Genomic DNA, 27,672 nt, shown 5'->3' with positions numbered 1-27,672 from the left:
CTCTCTCTCTCTCTCTCTCTCTCTCTCTCTCTCACACACACACACACACACACACACACACACACACACACACACACACAAAACACACACACACACACACATACACACACACTCACACACACGCATGCACTAATTGTTGTGTCTCAGTACCGCTTTCTTGTTACTGTCAGCCATATTTTCCTGTACCATTATCAGTTATTTTATTGTGCCAGGCCACCACGAAACGTATCTGTGGCGGGTAAATATACCGAGGGACAGTTCTTGCCAAGTCACAGCTCAGAATGTTCCAAAGAGTTATGCTGACGTACTGAAGAAATTTTCTATCGTTTATAGCTGCCAAATTGTGACACAGGCTCCGAAACAGCCTTCGAGGAGAACTGCAACTACAGAATAATTGTGAAACTCTTACAAACGCGCCAAATGTAATTAGATACGTAACGAGGATACGGTTCGTGTGTTAACTGGGCGCTCGAAGCCCATCAGCCTTTGCTATGATGTTGCAGGGATGAGGCAACATGCTCTTTAAGCTATTCACACGTACACTATGTGCACAAAGGTCGAAAAAGTCGATAATATTTTCGTTTATGGTAAATGTCGCCAAATATTGGAATCGCAGTGATTGTGTATTGAATGGTTACCTGATAGAGCTAATGTCTTACGATTTGCCTTAGCAAACACTGTACAACGAATTCAAGGAACTGGTATTGTGAGAGATACAATACACGAACGAAAGAGACCAGAAATTGATGGGAGAAACGCAGTTCACACAACCCATACGTCACTACAGAGCACCCTATATTACCAACTAAGATCCCAAACCCATCTGCTACCAGATTTTACGTTACACCATCTACTGCGCTCCAAAGTGACTTGTGTCTTCTTTTTAGAGGGTGACTGATTATCTGTCAAGAAAATTTATTTCACTTCTTCATTTTAGTTGTTGCTCCATTAGCAGCGACACGCTTAGCTGAACGCGCAAACAAATATATTTATCTGTTTTGAAAACAGCCAGGAAAACATTTATGAGCCCAACAGTATCGCGCACCGGTATTTCTCAATGTGAAGCACGATAATTGTCATTCTGTAAAGTGGTTGACGTCCGCACGAAAACGAGCTGGTACACCACACATAATGTCAGCCACAACGGGATTTTCGACTGCAGCATTCTAAGTGTCAGTTTTTGGCTAAATATCAATGTTGAAGAGTTTATCGATGTTTAATTAGTTTGGTTTGACATTCGTCTGTTGTCATTAACTCCAGCCTAACGCATTCTTTTCTCAACGCCGGAAAGCGCTTCAGTACAGATATTTTTAGTTTAGAGATTCTTACGTTTAACATCATGCAAACACTATTCCCCTTTCAGTGTGTCCTCTAAATAGCATATTTGCTCCCTTGTGTACATATGCTAGCTAAACTCTTATCTCTGCAGTCAATGGCCAGCCAGTGACGTCGTGACCTGTCTTGTAATTCAGTTATCCACGTTCCCAGCCACGTTCAAAAAATGGAGAACTACTATTATACACACATCAAAAAGAGTTTTGCAACACCTCGGTTCCGAGAGTACCGGAACCTGTACAGATAATTGGAACAGATATCACCATAAACATCATTTCCGCCCTTTTTATTGCTCATGAAATCACACATTGCATGTTGTACCACCATACATCGAGAACTTCAGAGGTGTTGGTCAAGATTGCTGTACACACCGGTACCTGTAATACCCAGTAGCCCGTCCTGTTGCTCTGATGCATGCCTGTATTCGTCGTAGCATTCTGTCCGAAAGTAGCCCTTGGGCAGACTGAGCGAGGCATGTCATCAACGGTTCCTGTCTCTCTGTATCTGCTTCATGTCCGAGTAACATCGCTTTGGTGCACTCCGAGATGACTGGACACTTCCCTTGTTGAGAGTCCTTCCTGGCAGAAAGTAACAATGCGGACGCGATCGAACAGCGCTATTGACTGTCTAGGCATGGTTGAACTACAGACAACACGAGGTGTACCTCCTTCCTGGTGGAATGAATGTATTTGATCGGCTGTCGGACCCCCTCCGTCTAATAGGCGCTGCTCATGCATGGTTCTTTACATCTTTGGGCAGGTTTAGTGACCTCTATGAACGGTCAAAGGGACTGTGTCTGTGATAGATTATCCACAGTCAACGTCTATCTTCAGGAGCTCTGGGAACTGCGGTGATGCAAAACTTTTTTTGATGTGTGTACTAATAAAAGTTGAACGTGAAGAAAACATATTTACACCAAGTACGACATGAACTAGCAGCCGTTCAGCTCACAGGAGGCGTATCTATCCACTACACTAAAGGTAACTGATGTTATTGACGTCAATGTCTTTTATAATAAGATGTTCTGAATTTTTTGACCACGGATATGTCTGTACTTCAAATTATAATAAATCGTAATAGGAAACAATGCGTTTTTGATAAATCTTCAATTCGCTCGTGACTTCAGATGGCATTGCTTCATAGCACTCAAGTTGTTTAACGAAAGCTACCACATAAGAGGATACCTTAACTGTCATTGTCTTGTTTCCCGACATTTTATTGTAAATCATCGCGCCAAAAACGACACGTTCTCACCAGATCCTCAATGTGCCGTGACCTTATATATTCTTAGCACGTTGTAATATAAAAATAATCAAATACGGTCTTCAAATAGTCGACGTACTCCACTATGACGTCTCGTAAGTTCTGCGCTCTCGCACCTTGTTGACCACGTTTCTCTCCTCACTGAAAATAATCTGAGGTACGTGATTTCGCCTTTCTAGCTAAGGAATGCTCCGCAACGTAAATTTCCACCCTGTGATGTCAGAACCCTCGTATCTTCTTTCCCCATCACGACGCATGCAAGGACAGTCGTGGGCCCTTCGTACGATAAGTGCCGAAGCAGTGAACATCACGAGCCCGGCACGTGTCGCTGCCGTTTCAGTTTACCGTTTTCAAAAGGTTAAGGTCATATGTAAAGCAACTCCCTTCAGCTCTCTGCCCTCCGAAGCACAGCCTCCCGTACGAAAGAGCCGGGCGCTAGACCTTCACGCACACGTAGTGTGTTCCCCTGAGGCTGAGGAATCAGGCAACCCGCCGCGCAACCACGCGTGTATTCGGGCTGTCAACTCAGCAGCTTCCGCTAGCTGTCATCAAGATACGGTCGCCTCATCAAACAGACGGGCTACTGCTTCTAAAAGAAACACCGGCAGATGGACTCAGCTCTGCAGCTGATTTACACAAGCCGGAGAGAAACTCGTCACTTGTGTACCTGAGTGAAGCAATGCGACGATACGGTTAGCTGGAGGAGCAGCTTGTCGACGAGGAATCAGTCAGCCAACAGCCGTGAAGATTTGTAATACTAAAGTTATTTCATATTTCTCACAACAAGTAAGTTTAATGGAAAACACAGATTTATAATCAGAAACTTTTTTTTTACAGATTCGTAAAATGTACAGTATAGGGCTACGTAAGGAATAGAATATCAGTTAAATAGCCTCTGCGGCTATGTTGGGCACATATGCTCTCTTTCGTTGAAATTTTCCATGACGGTGTCGCATAAAAGTGGCTAAATTCCGTTGATACAGCGCTGAGTTTCTTCCACCAGAACGTGGGTGCTCGCGGGCTTGCTGGTATCAACCTTAGACTTCAAAAAAGTTCGAATAAAAAAGTCCAACGGCGTGAATTCACATGATCTGGGCGGTCAATTCTGATCACCAGACCTGGAAATCACACGACGAGGAACAGTCTCGTGCACTAATCGAATCATTTCTCAAGCTGCATGGCATGTGGCATCGTCTTGTTGAAACCATGCGTCACCCACAATCATATTTTGCAACATAGATATTATTATGACATTACTGCGAGCAGCATTAACTCTTGTTGGCTAACCATCTGCGTATTCAATGCCCCCACCACAAAATTCGTACCCATTAGTGCAACGTTGTGGATGCATTTGTTTTTCAACGATCACTCGTACATTTTCTGAACACCAAATAGTATCAACCTTCTCGATTAAACAGACCATCAAGATGAAAACGAGCCCAAGAGGGTTTCTTTCGAAAAATTAGCATACACATCTTGTTGTCCCATAATTAATTCTACGAACCGTGTGTGTGGTCAGTAGGCTTCAGTTCTTGAGTCAATTGAACTTTGTATATATGAAGATCCAAATCTTTCGTGAGAATACGCTGTAGATAACTTCTCGGAAGTCCAGATGTTGACTAAGGAGCCAAATAGATACCCCTGCACACTTTGCAACTCTCTCACGAACTGCTTCGATGTTCTGCGTTGAACGACTTGTTGAAGGACATCCAAAATGTTTAAGATCACTAACTAATCCAGTCTTCATTAATTTTTTAATGAATCTCTTCATAGTTGATGAAGTTTAAACGCTATGCGGACAGTATTTTGTAAGAAAACTGCGAACAGTAGCTGCCAAATCTTCATTATTTTTATTTTTAAATTATTGATTAATTATAAGTTATATTTATTAATACATAAATTACAGATATCATTAAATTGTAAATTTATAAATTCATTAGCTTTTATTTATAAAATAATACATAAATCAATTATTTTTAAAATGTAGCTGAAGAATTGAACGCATTGTTCTTTCGTGTAGCGCTGCGTCATTAATAACCCTAAGTTGTCATCTGCCTTTTTTTCGTTGATAATTACTTAGCCCACCGATGACGCAAAATTAAAATTTGTGTGAATGTTTAGCCACACTTTAAAAATAATTTTTATCTTGTGAATATTTCGTACTGCCCAGCAGAGAGAAGTGAAGACCTGTACGGACTATTCTTGTTACCTCGAAACAGGGAGGGAAAGTCTTACAGCGTATGGCCGGCCGGAGTGGCCGTGCGGTTCTAGGAGCTACAGTCTGGAGCCGGGCGACCGCTACGGTCGCAGGTTCGAATCCTGCCTCGGGCATCGATGTGTGTGATGTCCTTAGGTTAGTTAGGTTTAATTAGTTCTAAGTTCTAAGCGACTGATGACCTCAGAAGTTAAGTCGCATAGTGCTCAGAGCCATTTGAGCCATTTTCTTACAGCGTATGTTCCAGTAGTAGTACGAGTAAAAGCTGCCAAACGCTATACGTCTACACGCCAAATGCCCTGCATAGCACGACAATTAATGAAATACCGACTGGTGCTTTTATCTGAAAATATTCCATACAGACTATGAATATGACAACATTTATAGAGTGGTGCTTATGAACCCACGTTACATCTGAATATGTGAGTGGCTTCTTTAATTCAGATGCGTCAGATTTTCCGTAAAAATTAATTATGCCGCCCATTTTGAAACTATGTCACCTGGTCGGCACACGGGACGTTTATTCAGGAACCTCTAAAACCAAATCCCATACATACAACATATTTTTCAGAAACTTCCTGGCAGATTAAAACTGTGTGCCCGACCGAGACTCGAACTCGGGACCTTTGCCTTTCGCGGGCAAGTGCTCTACCATCCGAGCTACCGAAGCACGACTCACGCCCGGTACTCACAGCTTTACTTCTGCCAGTTTCCTCGCTATCATTGACGTAAACTTCCACGTCACAAAAGCTCTGAAGTTGTCGGAAAGTTGATATCTTTTTGTATGTTTCACAATACCGTATAAATTGTTACGTAATGACACATGTATGAGGAATGCACTTCCTTGACTCTTGTCTTCATTGAATCTTTTCTGTACACATTATATTTAAGAAAAAAAATAAAAGAAAAAACTCCTCCCGAACAGGCCATGAAGGCCCAACGGGACCGACCGACCGCCGTGTCATCCTCATCCACAGGCGTCACTGGATGCGGATATGGAGGGGCATGTGGTCAGCACACCGCTCTCCTGCCCGCATGTCAGTTTACGAGACCTGAGCCGCTACTTCTCAATCTAGTAGCTCCTCAGTTTGCCTCACAAGGGCTGAGCGCACCACGCTTGCCAACAGCCCTCGGTAGAATGGATGGTCACCCATCCAAGTGCTAGCCCAGCCCGACAGCGCTTAACTTCGGTGATCTGACGGGAACCGGTGTTACCACTGCGGCAAGGCCGTTGGCACGCACTTTATATTTGGATACCTCAATCTCACATTGCTCAGCATCGCGCCTCTTTCGACAACTTTAAGACTCTGCTAACACGATTCGTCACCGTTTCTGTTAGCACTGATACTCTTTTCAGATTTCCATCATCAGTATGTGTAATGATGATAACAGGAAACTGTTCTCTGCAGTCGCTTTCTGTGTATGCATTGCCATGGGGAAACGCACATTCCTTTGAATACGAACTTGGGTGATTAAGATAGTTACGATTCGGACGGGTATACGGTTCTCTATTATGAGTAATAGAATAGTACAGACAAGTCATTTAGAAATAGGTATATAAAATGACACACACACACAAATATTTGTCTCAATTACGAAAAAATATTTTGTAAATGTTATGTGGTGAGTTACGGAGTGTCTGACGTAATATGGTATTATGCATACTGCACATTGCAATTTTATTTATTTATTTATTTATTGTTCCGTGGGACCAAATAAAGGAGAAATCTCCATGGTCATGGAACGAGTCAATACATGAAATTATAGCACGATAGTAGAAACAGATAAAATGAAATATAAAAAACATATCCAGGCGACAAGTCGTGAGTTTAAATAAAGAAAATCAACAACGCAACACGAATTTGCTTAATTTTTTAGCTCTTCCAGGAGCTCCTGGACAGAATAGAAGGAGTGGGCCATGAGGAAACTCTTCAGTTTAGACTTAAAAGACTTTGGGCTACTGCTAAGATTTTTGAGTTATTGTGGTAGCTTATTGAAAATGGATGCAGCAGAATACTGCACTCCTTTCTGCACAAGAGTCAAGGAAGTTCATTCCTCATACAGATTTGATTTCAGCATAGTATTAACTGAGTGAAAGCTGCTAACTCTTGGGAATAGGCTAATATTGCTAACAACAAACGACATTAAAGAAAATATATACTGTGAGGGCAATGTCGGAATTCTCAGACTATTGAATGGGGGTCGACAAGAGGTTCTCGAACTTACACCACATATAGCTCGAACAGCCCGTTTTTGAGCCAAAAATACCCTTTTTGGATCAGAAGAATTACCCCAAAAAATAATACCATACGACATAAACGTATGAAAATATGCGAAGTAGACTACTTTTCGTGTTGAACTGTCACTTATTTCAGTCATTGCTATTTTATCGCTGTGCTATTGCGTCATCATCAGTTGTTCAATAAAAGTTAACTTTTACTCCCACAGTTCTGTAACTAGTAAATCAAACTGTGAAATACTCTGTGGTTATTGTCTGGTATAGCGTAAGTTCTACGAACAGTAATTGTGGGGGCTTCACTAATAGTAATGTAATAAACAGGTCTCTTTTTGGTGTCACTTATTACTCGTAATACGGTACACCCTTCATTATAAAACTAATTCTGATATTACATTTGAAATAAAGCATGTAATCGCGAAGTTAGTCACAAGCTAACAGGGCGACGGCACACAAGAACTCGTCTCGCAACACTTGTAGTTGGTTTAGAACTACCACCAACAGGTAAACGCTGGCGAAGAGAAACTATGTGCCAACTTATATCTGCAGTAGTGACCGATATCTCAACACGCAAGGACACACGGATTATTTCAATTGTGAAGGCTTATGTCGAGAGCTGAATGATCCATGGGTAACGTCGGAAGCCACGTGATGCATTTCACGGCTGATGCTGTTGTATGTAAAGAAGCTGCAGTACTAGAAAACTGTAGCAAATTGCACGATGTCCTCCAGAGGACCGACACTTGGTTCGGTGACTGGCGGTTAACTTTCAACATAAACGTGACGTAATGCGCATAAATGAATAGAAACAGCAGTTATTGTATGATTAAACAATGACTGTATGACTACGGGATTGATGAACTAACACTAGAAGTAGCCATATCCAATAGATATCTATGGGTACACGTACGGAGCGATTTAAAGAGGCACGGACGTATAAAACTAACAGCAGGCAAGATAGATGCTAGACTGTGATTCATTGGGAGAATCCAGAGGAAACGTAGACCACCCGCAAAGGAGGTAGCTTTCAAAACTCCCGTTCAGCGAATACTTGGAACTTTCTCATCAGCCTGGGATCTGTACCAAATAGGATTGGTAACGGAAATGGAGAAGATCGAAATAAGAGGAGCGCGTTGCGTCACAGGTTCATTTAGTATGCGCGAAAGCGTCGTGGAGGTGCTCACCCAGCTCCAGCGGCAGACCGTACAAGAGAGAGGCTTCTGAGCGTTATGGTGTGGTTCACAGCTTAAATTCCGACACAGTACGTTCCTTCAAGACTCAAGCAATAGTTTTTTTCCTCCTACGTGCTACGTATGTCTCGCGAATATATATATATATATATATATATATATATATATATATATATATATATATATATATATATATATTCTCGATTTAAGGCCTTGCTAGGTACTTCCGTACGAAAATCATTTCTATTTCTAGTTTCATAACTGAGAACTCAGCTGAAAATGCCTAACGTGATTTAAGGCAACACACGCTTTCATCCTTATACAGTCCTGGAATAGTCCAAATTCTTTATCAGAAGTAAATATCCCTTTTTGAATCCTAACTGCACGTTCATCAAACACACACACGCACGCGCGAGCGTACACACACACACTAGGAAATATACACACCTTCATTTTGGTCTACAGAAAGACGCACGTGTATGTGCTGTACAAAATTTTGGGCAGTGTAATACGTTCACAGCAATTCTGGTTCATCACTAGTTCCGACCGACAAGTCTGAAGTATTTGCTTATGTGCTGTAGCTGAGATTTCCCTTTTGTCATATTCAAAACCGTGACACCGTATCTGCACGACTGTAGACATGTAACATAATTTAATGCTCCTCCATGCCTAATTTGTATAATAACTGGAAGGAAAAAATTATTTATGCTCGCTAACAGACACACATCGGTGCTGTATATTAACGATCTGTACACTCATACAATATTTTAGATAGTCTAAAACGAAAATAATAACTCATTGATCCGAATATCAGCTCGAACGGCCTTATATGGTAGTAAGATACACTCGCCATTAAAATTTCAGCACCAAGAAGAGCATAAAAATAAGGAAATTTGTTTACTGTAGATATACAATACCAGCGAAAAATTTCTCCTATCGGAGCACAAAAAATGCTCTTATGTTCCTGTTTATTTAAATGATTGGCTGGAAAGTGGGGTACCAGCTGCCTCATTCTACCGTCCTCAGCACTTCACAAAGTTTCCCAGCTGTAACCCACTCACACCCACTGGTCCATCGCCGTACGTCGCTCATGCCAACCGAATCCCATTTGCCCTTGCTCACTTGTGCACTCAGCCTAACTCATCGTCATTATCTCTGTGTGCCTCTCTGTCATTGTTTCATTTGCCACAGCCAGAGTCCCTTTCGTTCTGCCCTGCTGCTGCTGCCTCCTCTCACTGTGGCTCCCTCCCTCTTGCCCATCTTATTCCTTCCTTCTTACTGCTGCTCCCTACTCACTGTCACTATCTTTCTCTTTCCCGTGACTTTCTCATATAGTCTGCCCCTCCTCGTTATCACTTGTTCTCACCAACTTTCTATTTATTCCTCTCCCCCTGCCACTATATCATTCACCCTTTTCCTAGCACTGTTATGTTATCGTCAACTATTTTTTCACTACCACTGTTTCCTCTGTTTCTCTCCCACTGCCATTGTCTCCTTCGCTCTATCTATAATATAACCACTGTCCACTATCTTCCAGCATTTATCACATTTCCGTCTCCTTGGCAGTGCCACTGTCTTCTTCTCACTCAACATCAAAAAGCGCAAATACGATCTCACGCCAAATTTTTTTGTGAAAACTTTCAGATGTGCTGAGGAAAGTAGAATGGGGCAGCTGGTATCCCACTCTTCAGTTAGAGTCATTAAAAAAAACAGGTGCGTATTCGCATTTTTTGCTCTCCGATAGGAACATTTTTCCTCTGGTTCCCTTCTTTTCCCTGCTACGGCAGGGAAAGTAACGCATATGAATATAAATATGTTGTTAATAAAATTTAGACAGTTTACTGACGTTAAATTGAAATAACGCAAAAGCAGTTTTACATCTCAGACCGATCAACATGCTGTCTTTCGTTATCTTGCTAACAGATATGGTCACAAAGACCTCGAGGAAAGGACAAAGACACTGCCCTTAAAACGTCCGGAACGTAGTGCCACTATGAAAACTACCATGAAGAAAATCAGAGATTATAGTGTTGTTTACCTAATGGCCCCCTATACTGTCACACCAGGCCGCGGGCCTGTATCATGAAAACAAATTCAATCTCGCAATTTCGTTCTCATCGGAACCTCCACACCAGATAGATGACGCAGTATGAAGAATGCGGTCTCGCTAGAAGAGAAGAGGTACTTCCACCCCTCTGTCCACTGTTGTCGTTTGGCGCAGTGTTCCCCCTCCGCTGCCACGTAAAGGAAAGCCCCAACTGTGATGTTCTCCAGAGATAACGGCGCCACACCAACGCACATCAGTACCGCAGACGCCAGAGAGGTCTCGCTGCATGGGAGAGGCTGAAGAAGACTCGCCCTCTCTCTCAATACAGCAGCGTTTTTGCACAGAGGTCAATATAGAGCCAAGTATGGAAGCGCTCGAACCATTTCACGATCTCAGCTGAAGCAGTTACATCGTCTCTTTGGAAGAGTGTGTTATTGAAGTGTTACATGGAGATGTACATTTGTAAATGAGCACTGTACATCACGAGAAAAGTCTGTTAACTATTACCAAGTGAAGCTTTAACAGTTAATGGCAATTGTAAATTATCAAGCTTTCCTGTGGCAAAGGATTGTTTCACGTTAGTCAAATCTTTTTATTCATTCATGTGATAAAGTGAACTAATATTTCATACGTTTTACTTACAATGTACCCTCTCCCAAAACAGTCAAAGACCCGCAGTTATGGACACACGATTGTGGTCACTGTGTTAACGGCCCATCGTTCTCTTGACACCATCGCACTGTGGATTCTTGTCTCGTTGCAAACAAGCCCGATACCGGATTCAAGGTAGGCGATGTATCTACATGATCCTGCACCACCGAGAGAATAATAACAGCCCTCTCGAACGTTAGTCGTGTGAGGCAGCTGAGATTCAGTATGGCTTTGAGTATGATCTTCCTAAACTCATAGATTATACATTCAAGAACCAAAGAAACTGGTACACCTGCCTAATATCGTGTAGGGCCCCCGCGAACGCCCCTAAGTGCCGCAACATGACATAGCGTGGGCTCGACTAATATTTGAAGAAGTGCTGGAGGGAATGGATACCATTAATCATGCAGAGCTTTCCATAAATCCGTTTGAGTGCGAGGGATTAGTGGTCTTTTCTGAACAGCACATTCCCAGGCATCCCAGATATGCTCAATAATGTTCTTGTCTGGGAAGTTCGGTGGCCAGCGGAAGTGTTTAAACTCAGAAGAGTGTTCCTGTGGCCACTCTGTATCAATTCCCGAAGTGTGAGGTGTCGGATTGTACTACTGGAATGGCCCAAATCCGTCGGAATGCTTAATGGAAATGAATGGATGCAGATGACCAGATACGATGGTTATGTATGTGTGACCACTCAGAGTTGTTTCTAGATGAATCGGGACTCCCATATCACACCAACTGCACACGCCCCACACCATTACGAAGCCTTCATCAGTTTGAACAGTCCGCTGCTGATGTGCAGGGTCCATGGATTCATGTCTCCATACCCGTACACGTCCATCCGCTCGATACGATTTGACTCATCCCACCAGGCGACATGTTTCCAGTCATGAACTGTCCAATGTCGGTGTTGACGGGCCCAGGCGATGCGTAAAGCTTTGTGTGGTGCAGCCAGCAAGGTTAAACGAGCGGCTCTTCGGCTCCGAAAGCCCATGTCGAAGAAGTTTCTTTGAATGGTTCGCATGCTGGCACATGCTGGTGGCCCAGCATTGAAATTTGCAGCAACATGCGGAAGGGTTGCACTTGTCACGTTGAACGATTGTTGCTCCCGTTCTTGTAGGATCTTGTTCCGGCCGTAGAGATGTCGGAGATTTGATGTTTTACGGGATTCCTCCCAGTCACGGTACACTCGTGAAATGGTCGTACGGGAAATCCCCACTTCATCGCTACCTCAGAGATGCTGTGTTCAAGTGGTTCAAATGGCTCTGAGCACTATGGGACTTAACATCTGAGGTCATCATACCCCTAGAACTTATAACTAGTTAAACCTGACTAACCTAAGGACATCACACACATCCATGCCCGAGGCAGGATTCTAACCTGCGACTGTAGCGGTCGCACGGTTCCGGACTGAAGCGCCTAGAACCACTCGGCCACAACGGCCGGATGCTGTGTTCGATCGCTCGTGCGCCGACTATAACATCACGTTCAAACTCACTTAAATCTTGATAATCTGCCGTTGTAGTAGCAGTAACCGATCTAACAACTGCACCAGAGACTTGCTGTCTTATATAAGCGTTGCGACCGCACCGCCGTATTCTGCCTGTTTACATGTCTGTTCAAAATGTTCAAATGTGTGTGAAATCTTATGGGACTCAACTGCTAAGGTCATCACACTACTTAACCTAAATTATCCTAAGGACAAACACACACACACACACGCCCATGCCCGAGGGAGCACTCGAACCTCCGCCGGGACCAGCCACACAGGCCATGACTGCAGCACCCCCCAGGCAACACGGCTAATCCCGCGCGGCTACCTGTCTCTGTATTTGAATACGCATGTCCATACCAGCTTCTTTGGCGCTTCGGTTTATATTCGCAAGGTAGTCGTGGAATCTCAACAAACACGAGTAACGGTCAACCACGGTCTCGGAAACCACGACCTCACTACTTTTGAATTCCGAAACGTTCCTGTCCTCCTTAGGCGGGACGTAACACGGTCTTCTCATAAGCAACAACCAATCAGATGAAAACCTACTGTGTAAACTCTCCTTATACAAAAAATATACAGGGTTGATACAATTAAACTTTCGCAACTTGAGGGGGCCCCCATGAAAAAGGAGTGATCGTAGGACAATGAAACTTCGTGTAAACATTTGTAACGACATGCTAAAGAGAAATAACGAATAAACCATTGAAAGAAGAACATTTTAATTTCCACAGGCGAGAGTACCATTTGTCAACTGCGTACCCCATTCATGTGCCAGCTTACAAATGTCGTTCATTGCGACGAGCATCTGCGCCAACGACAGCCTGGAACCGCACTAGAGGTACCATTTCACAAATTTTCGCAGCGTTGTTCGAACGGTGGATCACGGAATGTCGAGCTGTCGAGACACAGCTCGTGTACACGGCTTGAAGTCCGCACACAGCACCAAGCATTCTCAGCCATGTCAACGGTAACTCCAACAATTTGTGGCGCCTCTCCCAGGAGCAATTTCCACATCGCTAGTTAATTCGAACCTCCGAATGTTGTTCTTCGACGCCGGTGCGGTAAGAGGGCCTCTCCGCATTCCTTCAATGTGTCGATCCTCACGAAGGGCAGCACCACTGTTGCTGCTGTTTTGACGTAACAGCTTTACGTGCTAAACCGCGCTTACCTTGTCCAGATCTATGTTGACCGTCGGCGACCGTAGTGCACGCTGACGCTCGTGTTTCAGCACTTTGTCGCCGTTCCAGTACCGGCGCCTAACGCCAAGTCAGGACGCTTACAGGACTAACATCGGAAATCCTGAGCGCACAGCCTGGACACCATTCCTATAAAGTTAGGTACCCATACGGTAAACAGTTTTCCGTCTACACTGACTCAAGTAGTTGACGTAAAACCACCCTGTAGATGGCGTTACAGCCACTTACCAAATGGTTCGAATGGCTCTGAGCACTATGGGACTCAACTGCTGAGGTCATTAGTCCCCTAGAACTTAGAACTAGTTAAACCTAACTAACCGAAGGACATCACAAACATCCATGCCCGAGGCAGGATTCGAACCTGCGACCGTAGCGGTCTTGCGGTTCCAGACTGCAGCGCCTTTAACCGCACGGCCACTTCGGCCGGCACAGCCACTTACCTTTTGCGGCTGTGCTACAGGCGTAATGCTAATCAACTGAGTAACCAAGCATGTGGTACACTTTATGTCAGTTTCACTTTCATTGCAAGCTGATTTCATACCTGCAGCAACTTTAATCGCCATCAATGTAAATGCCGGAATGGAAGACACCGTCAAATAATACAATACTAAAGGTTTCTGTTGCCCCTGTCTCAGGTCCACGAGAAATGGCTCATAGAAATATGCTGTCATGACGTTATCGTGTACGACTTGCGACGTTATCGTACACAACGTCTTTATGGCAAAAACCTACACCAAACTGAAAATGTTTAACGGCGTGTAATTTGTACTTTTCAAAGTCTGGTTGCGCTCCAAACAGCGTGCTATGAAATTTATGCCCGACACTTGACGAAGGCAACTAGGGAAGTTCCAGAAATATCGAGTAAAGCTAAAATTATAATAGCTACAAAGCGAGCAAATTGGTAACCCACCATTTGTAATAGAAGTCGTGTTGGTTTCAGAGCTATCCGTAATTGGTAATCTCAAGTCCAATCAAAACTTTGCATTTATCATGGCAGAAAATGCTTTATTAGATGGAGATGCGTCATACTGATCTGTTTGTCTGATAGCACTTCACCATTTTTTAATGTTTCTTTAAATAATGTGTAAAGAGACTTCACATATGCCTGTTTGTGATATATACATTACGACACGTCATGCCGTTTTTTGCTACGCTGTTAAGATTTCAAGAACAGGCAGAAGCAAGTGAGGAGGCTAATACATGTATTGATCAAATATCAAACTACAGTAGCTTACCCCATTCGGAAAACTTTTACTGTTCATTTATGAGCACTAACATACTTAAGTGTATTAACAGTGACATGCGACCTTAAAAAAGAAAGCCTTCTACAACCATCCGTAATTCCGTCGCAGTATTGCTACAATGGCCGAAACCTAATTTGGAACAATTAAAACAATTGATAATAATTTCGGAATAACAATACATTTTAAATTTCGAGTGCATGCTACTAAAAAGTAACATTATCATATTTAGTTACAAACAAAGAACGAAACGAATAACGCGAAAACCAGGAACATCGAAAATTAGCGTTCAGTAGTCTTTTACAGTTAAAATATATGACCCTTCGGTATACTATTAATTATTTAAAAGTGATATTAGTTTAGCGTAAAGAAACGGGAATCAATATTTCAATTCTTTTTAATCAGGAAGTTTATCGTATTAGTTGCAATGTCATTATCGGAGAATATATTATGTCGAAGTTCTGGATCTCTTTCTAGAGAAGGTGATACAAATAACTGGAAAATGTGGTCACTGCCGCACATTTTGATGAAGTGAAACCATACTACTCCGAATATTTTTTATTTTTTTCTAGTGCACATATTTTACTGCGATCGAAACAGCTATGCACAAGCAGAAAGTTTTATGTAACGTATTACTTAATTGATTTTCATGATAAATGCAGCGAACAGTCCAGAATATTGCAAGACACAAAATACATCAGTTCACTAGTTCCTGTACTAGTACCGTGGTCTTTTGCAGTGCGGCTCTCGCAGCCGAGCGAAGCAGACGTGCGGTGTGTGCTCTCCGCTGTCAGAGAGAGCCCGCGCGCCTTGTTTACTTTCTTCGGCCGACACTAACGTGACGCCGTATCGCCGCAAGACCATGGCAAACCAATACAGAAGATCAACCTTGAAATTCACATTTCGGAACGACTTTACCCGACCAAAGGCGCTCGAAGTCGAACGCTTTTTAAAAGAGGAAGCCAAGATCCCGGCTGCCGACATTGTCGGCATTCACTTTTCGATCGTCAGTAGCACGGTCTATGTAAAGCTCATAAACGAAACTACATGCGACAAGGTGCTTCGTGAGATGAAACAAGAACTCCGCTTCTGCCACGCAGATGGCAATGTTGGCAACGTCGAGGTCGGCCATGCCGCAATGGGACTGCGGACTATCCGCATATTCGAACTTCCATTTGAACTCCCGGCGGCAGAAGTTGTAGCGGCGCTCCACCCCTACGGCACGGTACACGAACACGTGGCTGAAAAATGGACCCAGTTTAAGACGTATCCAGTACTCAATGGAGTACGCCAAGTTCGCATAGATCTCCAACGACACGTGCCATCCTATCTACAGATAGGAAGATGCCGGGCCATAGTTATTTATGACGGCCAGCCGAAGACGTGTTCCCGATGCGGCAAAGAAGGACACTTTCGTTCCGAATGCCTCCAGCGTCGGATCACACAACTCCCACCGAAGGACGTTGCACCACCAGCGGCGAAGACTGTTCTACCCGTGACTTACGCGGCGGCGCTCACGACGTTCTCCACACAACAGACACGGCCGACCGCTTCAGCGGTACAAGAATCACTTTCCACGGACAAAAACCTGGATGATCCACCGACCTGGCCAGTGGTGGAAAATAGTACTACGACTCTGGAGCTACCGACCGCGACAGACATTGACGCCGGCAAGATGGCAATTGATTCCCTTATTGTACCGACCGAAGCGTTTGTTCCGGCGGAGCGTGAGTCAGTGCCGTCTTCTGACAATGAAGGCCATGTACGGAAACAACGATCACCGAAACGCCGAAAGCGCCGTCGTCGGACCGTGTCGGAACACAGCGGTTCGCATTCGGCCGGGCAAGAACAACTGACTACTCAAGAAGCCAGCCGCGAAGCTGAGGCTGTTTCCACTGATTCCAACCTTGCAGAACAGGCAGAAAAACATGCAGCTTTCGAACATCAGCCCATTGACAGACACAGTGAGCAGCGGGAAGGTACCAGTGCAGGCAGCGAAGTCGCCCGGTCCCTTACTACCAAACATTTCGAGGCAATGGAACATGAACAGACATCCGCGCCCGCTTCGTGGGCCGAGGACGTCGAGACACAAGATCCCGACCCGCGGCCAGCTGAGGCGCCGCCGGACCATGCAGCACAAGGAGGACCGCGTTTGGCGGGGGGTGACATCACTTCCGATGTTCGCTTCTCTCCAACTTCAACATGGATAACCTCGCCCAAACAACGCGTTGCCAGGCTTACCGCCTGGCGACAATGAATATCAACATGATCAGTTCTCCTGTCAAGATCCAACTTTTGAAAGAAACCATACGAGCCATGGGAGTTGACTTTGCTTTCCTACAAGAAGTGAAAACGACTGCACTCCCGCACTTTTACGGTTACGCCACACATGTGACGCCCGGTAGCCCTGCAGACACCGGAGTGGCAATATTAGTGCGTGAAGGTATTGAAGTTACCGACGTCACGTTTCTTCCCTCCGCGCGAGGAATAGCATTTACGGCACTCAACACCCGATTCATTAATGTTTACGCGCCGTCGGGGACCACAAGACGTCACGACCGCGCCAGATTCTACTCCACAGATGTCGCTCCCCTTTTCCTTGGACGATACGACCACAGCGTCTTCGCCGGCGATTTTAATTGCGTACTTCACCCCAAGGACCAAATCCCACATTACATGCCTTGTCCGGAACTGGGTGCGATGATCCAAGAACTTTACTTGTGCGACACGTGGGAAAAAGTCCACGGTAACCGCTCTGGCCACACTCATCTTACCAGTCATTCGGCCAGCCGACTTGACCGCATATATGTGTCACGAGATCTCACACAAGGTGTGGTGGACGCCGAATTATGGCCTCAAGCCTATTCCGATCACAGTGCCTATATCTGCACTATACACCTACGCCCCCAACAAGTCTGGCACAGAAATGGCTTTTGGAAGCTCAACATAACTCATCTCCAGGACCTGGATTGCCGTCGGCAAGTTGCAGCAACGTGGACTGACTGTGAACGCCGCCACCCACGATACACCTCGACCCTGGAGTGGTGGCTCCTCTGTGCCAAACCAGCAATCCGTAGGACACTTATGCGATATGGCAAGGACGTGACTGCGCGGCATCGACAGATCCTCGATTTTTACTACGCGGCACTCAGGGACCTCGACGCCTTACCCCCTTCCCCGGAGATACAACATGACCAAAGCAGAGTCAAGGCTCACATACTATCATTGACGAAGCGTCGACTAGAAGGTGTACTAGTCCGCTCGCGATGGCACGACCGAACGGTTGCAGTGGAACCCACTATGCACCACGTTGTGGCGAATAAGCGCCGACAACGCCAACATTTAATCACACAACTCAGGACACACGACGGTCGCTTATGTACGACCCAAGCAACCATAGTAAAGGCGGTGGAGGGTCATTTTCGTCATCTTTACAAGGAAAGAACCGTCAATGACGAGGCCACTACTGAAGTGTTACAGCAGGTAACACGTACTATCGACGAGGCTACCGTGAATGCACTAACAGAGGAAATCTCACTCGAAGAAGTCGAAGACGCCGTGGACAAAGGTGCGGCCAATAAATCTCCTGGACCTGATGGATTGCCCATCGAATTCTACTGGACTTTCCGTGACATCATGATGCCTCGCTGGGTTATAATGTTCCACGAACTTATGTCTCCAGACTGTGTTGTGCCGCCAGCGTTTATAGAAGGTCTCCTCATACCAGTACACAAGCCAGGTGGAGGGCTATCGATTAACGACTATCGGCCACTTACAATGCTGAACGCCGATTACAAGATTTTCACCAGGATTATGGCGAGCCGTATTAAAACGACTTTGCCGATGATCCTCGCTCCAGAACAGATGTCGCAGGGGGGAGAAGCCAACATACACATGGCCACCGGTGACTGCAGGGACTTAATAAAAAAATGGCTCTGAGCACTATGGGACTCAACTGCTGAGGTCATAAGTCCCCTAGAACTTAGAACTAGTTAAACCTAACTAACCTAAGAACATCACAAACATCCATGCCCGAGGCAGGATTCGAACCTGCGACCGTAGCGGTCTTGCGGTTCCAGACTGCAGCGCCTTTAACCGCACGGCCACTTCGGCCGGCGCAGGGACTTAATAGCGATCGCTTCTGCGTGCCGTCTGAGAGCGGCGATCGTCTCCGTCGATTTCAACCGCGCCTTTGATAGAGTGCACCACAACTTCCTCCTACGAATGATGGACTGTATGGGATTCCCCCCGGGCCTCATCGACACCCTACGGTGTCTTTGGACCGCAGCCAGCTCACACGTCCAGGTCAATGGAAGGACGGTAGGACCAGTACCCATTAAGAGGTCTCTACGACAGGGTTGTCCCCTTTCTACCTACCTTTATGCAATCGCACTCGAGCCACTCCTAGGGGGCCTTAACCACCGCCTATCTGGCATCACGCTACGGGACGTCACCTTTCGCTATAGGACATACGCTGACGACCTGCTACTGCTGGTTCGTTCCAATGACGAAGTTCAAAGCGTACTAACCTGGATTGAGCGATACGGACAGGCCGCAGGCAGTCTTCTGAACATCATCAAGTCGGCGGCGTTGGACATTGGGCGTGGTCTCGGACCGGAAGCCTCGCTCCCCTCCCACCAGTTTCTGATCTGCGATATTTGGGAATCACGTTCAAGAAAGATGTACGTAAAACAGCTGCAGCAAACTACCGACGGTTATTACAGATCATACGCGCAATGGTGCGACAGAACCTGCTCCGGGACTTGAATCAGCTACAACGTGTTGAATACCTGAACCTCTACGTAGCATCAAAACTCCACCACGTGGCACAGGTCCTCCCACTACCGCTGCAGATAGGTCGCCGGCTTCAGGCGGCCTTCAGTTACTACGTTTCCGCGGGTCATATCTTTAAAGTACGATACGACACTCTTACCCTCCCAGTGCACAAAGGAGGGCTGGGATTGGTCAACGTCAGGGCGAGAGCAGCTGCCCTTTACATGAGCAACATGAGGAAACGATGGAAAAGTCAATATACCTCTCTCACGGGTCGTTTACTACAGGTTCTGATGCCAGCCTCTAACGTCCCGCCGGTGTCGGTTGCGCACGTCGCACCACAGCTCTTCCATGTGTCGACCTTCATTCTTGATTACAGCTATGTCAGCTCGAACCTCTCCGCCACACGTCCACCAAAGGCGAAAGATTTTTATACCAACCTTCTGCGGGCTGTTCACCATAACGTGGCGGAAAACAAGTACCCTACGGTTCACTGGCCAAGAGTGTGGAAAACGATACACCACCACTTTCTGTCATCCACGGTGCGTTCGAAGTGGTATCAGATCGCCAACAAAAAATATGTCACACGCCAGCGACTTCACACTATGGGTCTGGCAGACTCCCCTTATTGCCCAGATTGTCACCTTTTGGACACCGATGAACATCGTTTTACTTGCACATCATCGTCCGGAGTTTGGCGACTAACACAGAAGATATTGGCTTGTTACCTCCGGGTCACACCTGATATGATTGACCCGCAGACCCTACTCTGTCCCGATGAAACTTACTTTCCGGCTGCAAAATATCATGCGCTTACATGGTTCAAAGGACTTACCATCGCCTACATCTTTAGCGACGGAGAGAAAGAGCAGCTTGATTACTGGTGGTTTCTACAAAATGCTCACAATGCCCTCGAAAGCACACCGAAATACCGTACGCTCTTCGCAAATTATTTACGCAGCGTTTTCGTTAACCCCCCACTCAGCTGGGGAGTGCCAGGCTGTGGTTAATGTGCTGTGCCGCATCACACTAACGGCTCAAAGTTCTGCCTTGTCAGCCATGACCAAAGGAAGAGACAAGCTGCTGCAAGGATACTGTTTTCCTTGAGGCACTAGCGAAAAAGAATGCCTCCGTTGCAGATGCCCTTCAAAGGCGCTATTGGAGATTTCAGATAACGATGGCGAGGCTCCAAGTGGAACCAGTTACATTACTGAAGAACCTTTTAGTTAGAATTACATCAGTGGTTTATATTTTTATTTTTTGATTACTCTTTTATGCCACCTTTGTTGTTGTAACACTTACTTGTAACACTTAGTTACTAGAATTCTCATTTGTACACGCTCCCTAAATGTAATCATATGACAAGTGACGGTGGCACTTAGGTTTTTTATTTATTTATTTATTTATTTTTTTAAGTTCCATTTTCCTAAGGGGCTTTTTAAGGGAAAAAAAGTGGTCCGAAAAGGGGGTAGCGTCTAAAAAAATTAAAAAATAACAAAAAATAAAAAGTTGTTAGAGCACTTAAAAAAGGGGAGAAAAAAGGGGTAGCGTCTAAAAAAAGAAAAAAAGGGGTAGCGTCTTTGACTCATAATCAAAACGCCTTCGGTCGCGGGTTCGATCCCCGCCACTGCCTAAATTTTGATAAATAATCAGCATTGGCGGCCGAAGACTTCCGGCATAAGAAGTCAGCCTCATTCTGCCAACGGCCTTGTCAAAGAGGGCGGAGGAGCGGATAGAGGTTCAGGGCACTCTCTTGTCCTAGGGGTGGGAAATTGCCCCTAAGGCGGAAGAATCAGCAATGATCAACGACATGAGGATGCAGAAGGCAATGGAAACCACTGCATTAAAGACACGTAACGTGTATCCACAGGACATGTGGCCTGTAATTGAAGAAGTGTCATGATGATCTCTCCATTGGCAAAAGATTCCGGAATAGTGCCAAGGGGGAGGTTACCATGAGAAAAAGATTGAATAATCTACGAAAGGATAAAGTTCTACGAGTCGGGGCGTGGAATGTTAGAAGCTTGAACGTGATAGGGAAACTAGAAAATCTGAAAAGGGAAATGCAAAGGCTCAATCTAGATATAGTAGGGGTCAGTGAAGTGAAGTGGAAGGAAGACAAGGATTTCTGGTCAGATGAGTATCGGGTAATATCAACAGCAGCAGAAAATGGTATAACAGGTGTATGATTCGTTATGAATAGGAAGGTAGGGCAGAGGGTGTGTTACTGTGAACAGTTCAGTGACCGGGTTGTTCTAATCAGAATCGACAGCAGACCAACACCGACAACGATAGTTCAGGTATACATGCCGACGTCGCAAGCTGAAGATGAACAGACAGAGAAAGTGTATGGGGATATTGAAAGGGTAATGCAGTATGTAAAGGGGGACGAAAATCTAATAGTCATGGGCGACTGGAATGTAGTTGTAGGGGAAGGAGTAGAAGAAAAGGCTATAGGAGAATATAGGCTTGGGACAAGGAATGAAAGAGGAGAAAGACTAATTGAGTTCTGTAACAAGTTTCAGCTAGTAATAGCGAATACCCTGTTTAAGAATGACAAGAGGAGGAGGTATACTTGGAAAACGCCGGGAGATACGGGAAGATTTCAATTAGATTACATCATGGTCAGACAGAGATTCCGAAATCAGATACTGGATTGTAAGCCGTACCCAGGAGCAGATATAGACTCAGATCACAATATAGTAGTGATGAAGAGTAGGCTGAAGTTCAAGACATTAGTCAGGAAGAATCAATACGCAAAGAAGTGGGATACGGAAGTACTAAGGAATGACGAGATACGTTTGAAGTTCTCTAACGCTATAGATACAGCAATAAGGAATAGCGCAGTAGGCAGTACAGTTGAAGAGGAATGGACATCTCTAAAAAGGGCCATCACAGAAGTTGGGAAGGAAAACATAGGTACAAAGAAGGTAGCTGCGAAGAAACCATGGGTAACAGAAGAAATACTTCAGTTGATTGATGAAAGAAGGAAGTACAAACATGTTCTGGGGAAATCACGAATACAGAAATACAAGTCGCTGAGGAATGAAATAAATAGGAAGTGCAGGGAAGCTAAGACGAAATGGCTGCAGGAAAAATGTGAAGACATCGGAAAAGATATGATTGTCGGAAGGACAGACTCAGCATACAGGAAAGTCAAAACAACCTTTGGTGACATTAAAAGCAACGGTGGTAACATTAAGAGTGCAACGAGAATTCCACTGTTAAATGCAGAGGAGAGAGCAGATAGGTGGAAAGAATACATTGAAAGCCTCTATGAGGGTGAAGATTTGTCTAATGTGATAGAAGAAGAAACAGGAGTCGATTTAGAAGAGATAGGGGATCCAGTATTAGAATCGGAATTTAAAAGAGCTTTGGAGGACTTACGGTCAAACAAGGCAGAAGGGATAGATAACATTCCATCAGAATTTCTAAAATCATTGGGGGAAGTGGCAACAAAACGACTATTCACGTTGGTGTGTAGAATATATGAGTCTGGCGATATACCATCTGACTTTCGGAAAAGCATCATCCACACAATTCCGAGGACGGCAAGAGCTGACAAGTGCGAGAATTATCGCAAAAAATCAAATGGTTCAAATGGCTCTGAGCACTATGGGACTCAACTGCTGTGGTCATCAGTCCCCTAGAACTTAGAACTACTTAAACGTAACTAACCTAAGGATATCACACACATCCATGCCCGAGGCAGGATTCGAACCTGCGACCGTAGCAGTCGCACGGCTCCTGACGGCGCGCCTAGAACCTCGAGACCACCGCGGCCGGCAGAATTACCGCACAATCAGCTTAACAGCTCATGCATCGAAGCTACTTACAAGAATAATATACAGAAGAATGGAAAAGAAAATTAAGAATGCGCTAGGTGACGATCAGTTTGGCTTTAGGAAAAGTAAAGGGACGAGAGAGGCAATTCTGAGGTTACGGTTGATAATGGAAGCAAGGCTAAAGAAAAATCAAGACACTTTCATAGGATTTGTCGACCTGGAAAAAGCGTTCGACAATATAAAATGGTGCAAGCTGTTCGAGATTCTGAAAAAAGTAGGGGTAAGCTGTAGGTAGAGACGGGTCATATACAATATGTACAACAACCAAGAGGGAATAATAAGAGTGGACGATCAAGAACGAAGTGCTCGTATTAAGTAGGGTGTAAGACAAGGCTGTAGCCTTTCGCCCCTACTCTTCAATCTGTACATCGAGGAAGCAATGATGGAAAAAAATGAAAGGTTCAGGAATGGAATTAAAATACAAGGTGAAAGGATATCAATGATACGATTCGCTGATGACATTGCTATCCTGAGTGAAAGTGATGAAGAATTAAATGATCTGCTGAACGGAATGAACAGTCTAATGAGTACACAGTATGGTTTGAGAGTAAATCGGAGAAAGACGAAAGTAATGAGAAGTAGTAGAAATGAGAACAGCGAGAAACTTAACATCAGGATTGATGGTCACGAAGTCAATGAAGTTAAGGAATTCTGCTACCTAGGCAGTAAAATAACCAATGACGGACGGAGCAAGGAGGACATCAAAAGCAGACTCGCTATGGCAAAAAAGGCATTTGTGGCCAAGAGAAGTCTACCAATATCAAATACCGGCCTTAATTTGAGGAAGAAATTTCTGAGGATGTACGTCTGGAGTACAGCATTGTATGGTAGTGAAACATGGAGTGTGGGAAAACCGGAACAGAAGAGAATCGAAGCATTTGAGATGTGGTGCTATAGACGAATGTTGAAAATTTGGTGGACTGATAAGGTACGGAATGAGGAGGTTCTACGCAGAATCGGAGAGGAAAGGAATATGTGGAAAACACTGATAAGGAGAAGGGACAGGATGATAGGACATCTGCTAAGACATGAGGGAGTGACTTCCATGGTACTAGAGGGAGCTGTAGAGGGCAAAAACTGTAGAGGAAGACAGATATTGGAATACGTCAAGCAAACAATTGAGGACGTAGGTTGCAAGTGCTACTCTGAGATGAAGAGGTTAGCACAGGAAAGGAATTTGTGGCGGCCGCATCAAACCAGCCAGTAGACTGATGACCAAAAAAAAAAAGAGTTCCTGTTACACTTGCGTCAGTGACTCTTCAGTATATCTGCCCCGTTCTGTAACTGAATGCAAGGTTCGACGTGTCCATCATCCTCATCATACAATTAGCAACACCATTTTGGACGAGTTGCTGTGGAACAAGGTAAGCTGTAATCCACGTACGAGCCACAAGTAAGATGCAACGAAGAGGACGACAGAGCATTTATTGTACAGTTGTGGATTAGTTAATCTTAAAAGCGTTGTCTGTAACGTCCTAGCGCTAGCTAGACGGATCTGTCAGACATTTAGTTTGTTTGATGTCCTATGTATCATACTGCAAGTTAAATGGTAATAATGTGGAACGAGTCATTTTACATTCACATCACAAATTATTTTGTACATATCGCTACATGCTGAACATTTACAATTTTTTTTGCGCTGCTCTTCTTTCTATTATCTCTTTTCTCCTGTCATTTAAGAATCCTACGCAAGATCATTCTTCCAATGAATCTCAGTTCGGAATTTGTACTTTAGGAACAATTCTATATATACGTTCCATTTTAAATCTCTTGGACGTATAATGTAAAGATGTTTTATATTTTATACTGTTTCGAGTGATTAATCGCCATCGCATAGTGGGACTTTTCGCCTCTTTATGCGCATTACATTATACTTCTTTAAGCTCTGGGTCAACTGCGAATTCGTACACCAAGCACAAATCATTTGCAGGTCATCCTACATTTCTCTGCAATTTTCTAGCGTTTTCACTTTTATGTACGCAGATTATCCTCCACAGTCAGCCAAAAGTTGCCGCCGACATTGTCCACCACGTCTCATGTGCAGGGCGGTCGAGCTGCCGCTGCCAATCCGTTTAATGCAACCCGCACTCGGTCTGTATCAGGAACGATATCCAGACAGGCGATAACCGTGTTATCGATGTAAGTTCTCTCTCGGAACTTTCGGCGACTGTTCTTTGGGCGACTGTTCGCAAACAGAATCATACTGTGAAAAGTACAAGTGAGGACTGGCCATGAGTCTCACAGTATTTCTGGACCAAGATGTGCCCTATTTCTGCCACAATTATAGGAGAGTCTCCAATCTCTCTCTGAGTAATTAGCGGTGTAGTCATCCAGGTTGTTGATGTCTCTGTATGTTTATTCCGTTTATAATAGCTGATCTTTCATAAATGCTTTAGAAACGTTACCTTATAAAGCGTATTTCACCATCGGACACAACTAAAGTGAATAGAAGATATAAAAATGAGAAGCGTGAAAGTGAAAGCTTACCGGGATATGAGTCGCCGCGTTAATGTCCTAAAGTAGTTTCATAAACATATTTGTACAACAGATCTAAGATGTCTTCGTTTTCTTTACCACTTATTCTGAGACATTTAGACATCTGCTTCACATTTCTAGAGCGAAATGGCCAACACTGTTTTGTCGAGTGGGGTAGCATAAGACAACATCCATAGGGGCAGCTGAATCCTCCTGGCTATAGGGTGTATAAAAACTACGTATACACAATTTTTGAGTTTTTATATGATGTAAAAATAATTTTCTTAATGGGATAAAAATTCCACTGGTGCATCGTTTCCTGCTACGGTTCCGTTTAGGTTTTGACACTAGTGGTGTTGAGAGACGGTGTCGCGTATTGATACTGTTTTAGTGATGTTGCTGACCTAACGCGGATTTCTTTTTGCTAGGAGAGATGAGCGTTTTGTAGTGTCGTAGCTAATCGATACTGCTGGAGCCAGCGCCTCGATGAAGATTCCTGTGGGCGCTGCGAGCGGCGCGTTCAACATCGCCACCAAGAGGATGACCTCACTTAATGAAGATCCTCCGGGTTGCCAGGGCGGTGTTACAAGCGGCGGGCACCGGAGCACATTTTTCTAGTTCGAGGTTTGCTCCGTGTTGCCAGTCGGTGTACACAGACGCACACCTACGTCAGGTCTCTGCTTGTAGCTAGCCACAGTCTTCAACAGTGTGGCAGTTCTTCAGCAACAAGTTGAGGAAAATATGTTTATTTCAAATGCACTCGTGTCAGCTAATCTTTTGCCTGACTAGATTCCTACGGCGACAGGTCACTTTGTCCATTTTCTCCCAATTTATCATTAGCAATGAAGGTGTAACATTTAGCTCCTCGGAACATAGCGGTTGCCGACTCCCATCATAACACGTTTGGTGGCCTGTGCGTCGAACCATCAGCAAAACCATCGCCGCGGAGGCAAGTCCGAGGATAACAGGGCCTGCACGTGTCCTAAGTGACAGACACAAAGCCTGCTGTCGAGGGGAAAGTTCTACATAATCGTCTGGAATACACTTTGCTGGAGTGTCACATTTCTAGTACAGATACCACGGTCAACGTGGAACATCTTTTGTCTCCACCTTAAAGTGGGTGTAACACATTTGGAACGCATTTCCGGCCATATATTCCATATGACGTTGTTGGCTCCTTACTTCCTCATGGATCGTTTCTTGTAGTTTGTCACTATTCAGCAAAAACCCCCTGTATAGTGCGCTGTACGAGGAGATCACGTATCAGTTATGTAGAGACGAAACGTTTAACACTATATCGGGAAAGTAGGAAGATAACAAAACTGAGGGCACGACTCGAGACACGTCATCGCAGATCAACACGGCTCAGTTCGAAGCAGGACTCGTCACTGAAAACAATTCTACTCCAGTCATTGAGACTACAAGCCAGTGACGAGTCTGGAGGCGCATCAGACAGCCGTGGGATATCAACCGGACTGTCACCCGCCGTACGACCAGTGGCGGTCCGGGGTGCCTTTGCTTTTCATAGCAGGAGGTGTTTGGTGGTCATACGAGGCACCCTCACAGAAAAGAGGTACGCCGACGACATTCTACGCCCCATTTTGTTGGCCCCCGTGACAAGCCATCCTCGGCTTATAGTTCAGCAAGATAATGCACGCCTGCACGCGCCGAGAATTTCTACTGCTTGTCTTCGCGCTTTCCAAACTCTACGTT

At 44.8% G+C, this 27,672-nt stretch overlaps 1 long non-coding RNA gene and 1 pseudogene across 1 annotated transcript in view; both read right to left on the bottom strand.

The window, feature by feature from the left end:
* LOC126412835 (uncharacterized) overlaps positions 1-27,672 on the bottom strand; it is a 302,199-nt gene that overhangs the window by 209,924 nt on the left and 64,603 nt on the right. The window lies entirely within an intron of this gene.
* Positions 5,932-6,049, bottom strand: LOC126413702 (5S ribosomal RNA; annotated as a pseudogene).

The sequence above is a fragment of the Schistocerca serialis genome, chromosome 7 (genome assembly GCF_023864345.2).
Source record: "Schistocerca serialis cubense isolate TAMUIC-IGC-003099 chromosome 7, iqSchSeri2.2, whole genome shotgun sequence".
NCBI lineage: Eukaryota > Metazoa > Arthropoda > Insecta > Orthoptera > Acrididae > Schistocerca > Schistocerca serialis.
The sequence above is the reverse complement of the archived record's forward strand: the minus strand, read 5'-3'. Positions and strand labels throughout refer to the sequence as shown.